General features: G+C 41.6%; 1 non-coding gene across 1 annotated transcript; it reads left to right on the forward strand.

Annotated features, from left to right (window-relative positions):
- The first annotated feature begins 3,321 nt into the window (after positions 1 to 3,321).
- On the forward strand, positions 3,322 to 3,482 carry LOC137095968 (U1 spliceosomal RNA). The gene has a single exon (XR_010909110.1). It is a non-coding gene; the product is annotated as a U1 spliceosomal RNA (small nuclear RNA).
- The last annotated feature ends 2,570 nt before the right edge of the window (positions 3,483 to 6,052 follow it).

Genomic DNA, 6,052 nt, shown 5'->3' on the forward strand with positions numbered 1-6,052 from the left:
CTGCAGTGGGACAGGAGTTGAAGGAAAAGAACCAGCTTGATATGAGTGCCTACAGGTCATGGCCCCAAATATATGTTTTAGTAGATGGACATGGGAATGGGCCTGTGACAGACGTTTAAAAAGCTCCACACTACCAATTGGCTTTCAGACAAAAATACTACAAAGCCCAACACGTAGTTATCATGGGAAAGCTTCAAGGCATTTTCAGATATGCTTTACAACTGAAATATGGTTGTTTCACATTTGGTGACACGTTTAAGAATTTTTATTTCCACTGATATGGGAGAGATTTAAGCACATGGCCATTTTTTTCCACCCATATGCCCCCTAAGTTTGTATGGATTTATACTTGCATACATTTTTTATATCTGCAGAAGGAATTGCTTCTAGGTAAGACCACAACATTACACTTGTACACAACTCACTTCTTCCTGAATTCAACTGAGCAGTTCATGAAGTCTTTAAGGCTTCATAAATTCTAAGGCTAGTTTAAGGATTTCAGAATTATAAGATGAGGAGAGACGCACATGGCCCAACACAGTGACTCACTCTCTACCCATACATCTGTACAAAGAAAAAGCTCCTTGTAAGACAGGAATATTTCACTCAGTTCCCCATGCCAAGCACCACTGCAACTCGCTGTAGTCGCAAGCAAGAAGAAAGCCACCTTTAAAAAGCAAGTAAATGTAGACACAAACTCCTGCAACCATGATGCAAGAGCAAGTGAGAGAAGATAAACAATTTCTGCTTCAAAAGATGCCCTTCAATTATGTTTTCCCCAACAGGGAAAATAGCAGTGACACCATGGAATTTGAGGGAGGAACTAAATAAATCAATACCGAAAGGCAAAGGAATAAGTATCCCTTCTCCCAAAGCATACATCCAAACCCAGGGCAGAAACTTCCCTAGATGACATTATTATATGCATCAACATATAATTTGTAGCTTGTTCCTTGTAGTAACACAGCTTGTGGGTGCTTGTACGTATCTCTAGTCTCTTTAATGAAATGCTGTTTTACAACAAGTCCAGGAACAATGTTTCCTCACACTCTTTTCCAAATTCTAAATATTATCTTGTAAGAAAAATAGGAAACCTCAAGTCCTCATGCTGGATGTAGTCCAAAGGACTCCCTTACTGGCCTGCAAAGATTCATGGTGTTCAGGGGGTTCTAGGAGTTGTGGTCCAGAACTTTCCCAAGCTCTGTCCTTTAAAGCACCCTACTCATCGTTACTGTGATATCTACTGGCTTGTCTTTTGTCAGAAAAAAGGCAATTTCCCAGGTAACGTTCATGGATAAGAGCAGCTAGTATTTCTTCGAAGCATGTAGTGCACCCATTTTCCCCTACTGTGGATGTACTCCCCTACGCTGTAATTGCCTCCTTGGAACGAAACCTCTGACAAATCACTTCACAGAATCTGAGGTTCAGCTTTCCCATTTGTATAGCTGGCATAATAGTCTTTGAATAGATGCCATATAAACACAACATATTAGCACTATTAACCACCTCTCAAATTGCCTTCAGATACAGATAGCAAGCAAAGCAAGAGTGCCGTTTCAGAAGGAGTGGAGCTCTGCCAGGCTGGTGGTTGGTATCTGCAATGTGGTTACTGGAAAGCAGCAAGCCTATCGGCAGCTGAATTATTAAACCTTAATCAAGTTACATTGAGTGGGCGACGGTTATTCAATAAAGCTTGAGCGATTCCAGCTTTACAGAAAATAAATCAGCCAGCCATTTTATGCACAAAACTGCCCTCAAAGAGGAAAGGATGCAGGAAAAAATAGTGTAATTAATAGCATAGAATTAACATTATCAAATGCCAAAAAGGGGAATTTGGGGAAAATGCATGAATAATCATTTTAAAAAGACTGAGGGCAGACATATGCTTACTTTAGACAGTTTAAGATTTAGCAACTGCGGAAGGCAGAATTCTGCAAACTTTCCCCCTCAGATTAAGAAGGCTGTGACTAAAGAAGAGTCAGAAGGAGCAGGCATGTAGCCAGGGGGGGGGGCTCGGGGGGCTTCAGCCCCCCCCGAAATTTTCATGGTGATTCGCGAAAAGGCCTTACTGGTGCATTATTTAAACTGTTATGTTTATTAATATCATGATTTGATCACCATTCTCAATATATCCCATATGTATGGGGGTATTGGGGTAATGATACAAAAGGTTTGCTAGGCTAGACCCTCTTTCACTCAGACTCAGCCCCCCCCCCGAAACTCAGCCCCCCCCGAAACCCCCCCTGAAAATTTTTTAGCCCCCCCCGAAACGAAATCCTGGCTACGGGCCTGAGAAGGAGGATGGGCAGACAATCCTAGCAGGTGGACCATTTCCAGTTGATCAGACAGAGACTTGGTGATGGAGTATATTTTGGAGGCAAGACATTCCATGTTCGGTTCCCTGAACCTCTGAAATCTTGAAAGGCCATGGCTGGCCAGTATAGATAAGGATTATAGTCCAAATATCTGGATGGCAGTAAATTGGGTAAGGCTGCCATAAACCATGGCCAACAACAATTTTAGTTAATCCCAAATACTAGGAGACCCCTAGGAGCAATGTGTTAAACCTTTGTGCCAGCAGGACTGCTGAGCAAAAATTCGGCAGTTCAAATCCGGGGAGAAGGGTGAGCTCCTATCTGTCCGCTCCAGCTTCTCATTTTTTTATTTTTTTTGGTCGTGTCAGGAGCAACCGCTTCTGTTGTGAGAGAATTGGTCGTCTGCAAGGACGTTGCCCAGGGGACGCCCGGATGATTTTTGATGTTTTATCATCCTTGTGGGAGGCTTCTCTCATGTCCCCGCATGAGGAGCTGGAGCTGATTGAGGGAGCTCATCCGCCTCTCCCCGGATTCGAACCTGCGACCTGTCGGTCTTCAGTCCTGCCGGCACAGTGCTTTAACCCACTGCGCCACCGGGGGCTCTCTCATGCAGGGACATGAGAGAAGTCTCCCACAGGATGGTAAAGCATCTGGGCGTCCCCTGGGCCATGTCCTTGCAAATGGCCAATTATCCCACACCAAAAGCAACTTGCAGTTTCTCAAGTCGCTCCTGACACAAAAAAAATCCCAGATCCTTGATTTTGGTTTCACAGTAGCATAATGAATATGCTACTGTCTCTCAAAGTCCATGATTCTGCCCCAAAAACACAGGGCTAATAAGAGAGGATTATTTTAAAAAATGTACAGTGTATGCGATGTGATTTGAACACTCTTAAGAGAGTAGTATGTTTGCATTATCATCCTCACTATGGTACACGATATGCCAAATTAAAATATTTTAATTCATTTTGGGCTTCATTCATTTACTTTTCTGTACTTCCATTCTGTACTTACTTGCAGGAGAGACACCTTGATCACGAAGGAGGTTTTCCCAGGGCGAGGCTCATACATTGCACTCCGGGTGTGCTGACCCCTGCGATTTCCCCAAATGCGGGAAACTTGACTGCATAATTTGTGGCCTGTATAAGATGCTAGCTCTGACCTTTAAAACTCTTTACGGCCAAGGTCCATCATACCTTAGGGACCGCCTCTCCTTCTCCCAGCATCGGAGGTCACAACGACCAGCCCAACATGACTTACTCCATATACTGGGTCCTAGAGAAGTGCACTTGGAAAGGACCAGATGCAAGGCTTTTTCTATTTCTGCCCCTGCCTTGTGGAATTCCTTGCCGCCCTACATGAGAGCCATGCGTGACTTAGGGCCTTTTACTCTCGCACTTAAGACCTGGCTTTTTACTAGAGCATTCAATCTCTGTTAATTTTTAAATTTTGTATGTATGTATTTTATCTTTTATAATTTAGCTGTAAATCGCCTAGAGCATTCTCAGATGGAGGGCGATTAATAAGTTATTAAATGATGATGATTTAATGAAACTGTATAAATACTTTTAAACAAACAAAAATCAATTTCACAATACTCAAAAGGGAAGCTTTGTTAGGGCAATGCAGGGGAAAAGAATCAGAGGTGAAAGAGACTGCAAGGGTCATCTAGTCTAACCATCTGTGCCAAGGAGGAATACACAAGTAAAGCAAATTCTGAGAGATGATTATTTAGCTTCTGTTTACAAAACTCCACAAAGAGAGAGTCCATAGTACCCCAAGAAAGTCTATTACGACAACTTTTACAGCTAAAAGGTTAAGTTCTAGCATTTAGGCATAATCTTTTTTCTTGGAATTTAAATTCATCACTTTATGGTCTAATCTCTGTAGTAACAAAAAAACTACCTTGCACCATCTTCTAATTTAAATGGAGCTTCCTATGTTCCTAAAATACACTGCAAATACTGTTTGTTTTCCATTCCTTTGTAAGATGTGATGTGACTGGAGGGTTTCTTTTGGAAGGAGAGACAACATGCCCATTGTAGTTACAGGAAATATACTGACTCCACATGGTTAAAAGAAATACAGTGGGGCCTTGGTATTCGTTGTAATTTGATTCCAGGACTCCCATGTGGATACCAAAATCTGTGTAGGTTCAAATCCAATTACATACAACGGCACAGTAAAGCAATGTCCCTTACAGGAAAGTAGGAAAATCAACATGTGCTTTTTGGATTTTTTAAAATAAATATTCTATGTAGATACCGTGGGTCAAATGTTCTGCTTGTATGTCTTGTGGCCATTTTGACCCATATGTAAGTGACCCCAAGTCCCTTCAGGGAGATGGTGGCAGAGTATAAGAATCAAATTATTATATTATTCTTAATGTACTCACCTGTCATTAGAAACAGCTTGAATGCCAGAAACGCCAAAATCCAGAAACTATCTAAAGCAAGCATTTTCCAGGAACAGGGCAAGGAGGTAAATGGACAATGTCAGCAGCAATCCAGTGATGAGGAATGTAGATATAGAATGTAGATGGAAAGGCTGGATAGTCAAGGGGAAAGGATGATTTTGTAGTAATCTACTTCACTTTCAGGAGGACAACAATGTTCTGCGTTGGGTTGAAAATTATTGTGATGAGGATTAAATCGTGATGAGTCACTTTGTGACTACAAAATTAAAAAGGAGTTGGGAGGAAATTCATTTTTGAATTGCTATAAATATTGAATACCCATGCTGATCTGCTAATTTATCTATATTATTAGCAAGTCACGTTCCCAAGTTCACTTTATTATGGTCAATGACCAGCTCATGAATTATTAACTATTTAAAAACGTTTTGTGGAGCTGTGCATATATAAACAATCTTATATGTAAATAATTTCCACTAAAATGAGCGGGCTCAGGTTCTGCTAAGCGGGTGTTAAACTGGAATGCAAACTCCTGAACAATATATTTGGCCATCCTAATGTATCTTTATTACAATGGAGGCATAATATGACTCATAAGATATATTGACTCCATGTGAGCTACTGATGCCCTAAGGTTTTTCTTTGACTTTAAAAAAGTCCTTATGTACTCTTTAGGACAGTGGTTCCCAACCTTTGGTCCTCCAGGTTTTTTGCTCTTCAGCTCCCACAATTCCTAACAGCTGGTAAAATGGCTGGGATTTCTGGGAGCTGATGTCCAAAACACCTGGAGGACCAAAGGTTGGGAACCACTGCTTTAGGTGGTGGTGGGCATTTCTACCTTGGCAGTGACTTCAATTTTATTTTTAGAATTATAGAGTTGGGCCATCTAGTCCAACCCCCTGCCAAGAAACAGGAAAATCGCATTCAAAGCAGCCCCAACAGATGGCTATCCAGCCTCTGTATAGAATCATAGAGTTGGAAGATATACATTACCTCAGTTGTCAGTGGTGCATCTTAGTGCATACAAAGGACCCTTAAAATTTTAAAAAAGTAATTTTAAGGGATGTCAAGAGAAGTTGCACCCTCAAAGTCCCTAGACAAGGCAACTGCATCCTGTGGACTGCTGGACATTGTTGATCCCTGCTAGGTTAGATGTGAAGCATGTATGCCTTTTCATATGTTGGACTGCAGTTCCCATCAGCCTTAGCTAGAACAGACGGCAGCAGAGAATAATTGGAGCAGCAGTACACACTGTCCTGAGAGCCACATTTCCCATCTCTGCACTATGTAACACTGTAAATGAGTGTTTGGGAAGATGAAGTAA

This window comes from Anolis sagrei, chromosome 1 (genome assembly GCF_037176765.1).
Source record: "Anolis sagrei isolate rAnoSag1 chromosome 1, rAnoSag1.mat, whole genome shotgun sequence".
NCBI lineage: Eukaryota > Metazoa > Chordata > Lepidosauria > Squamata > Dactyloidae > Anolis > Anolis sagrei.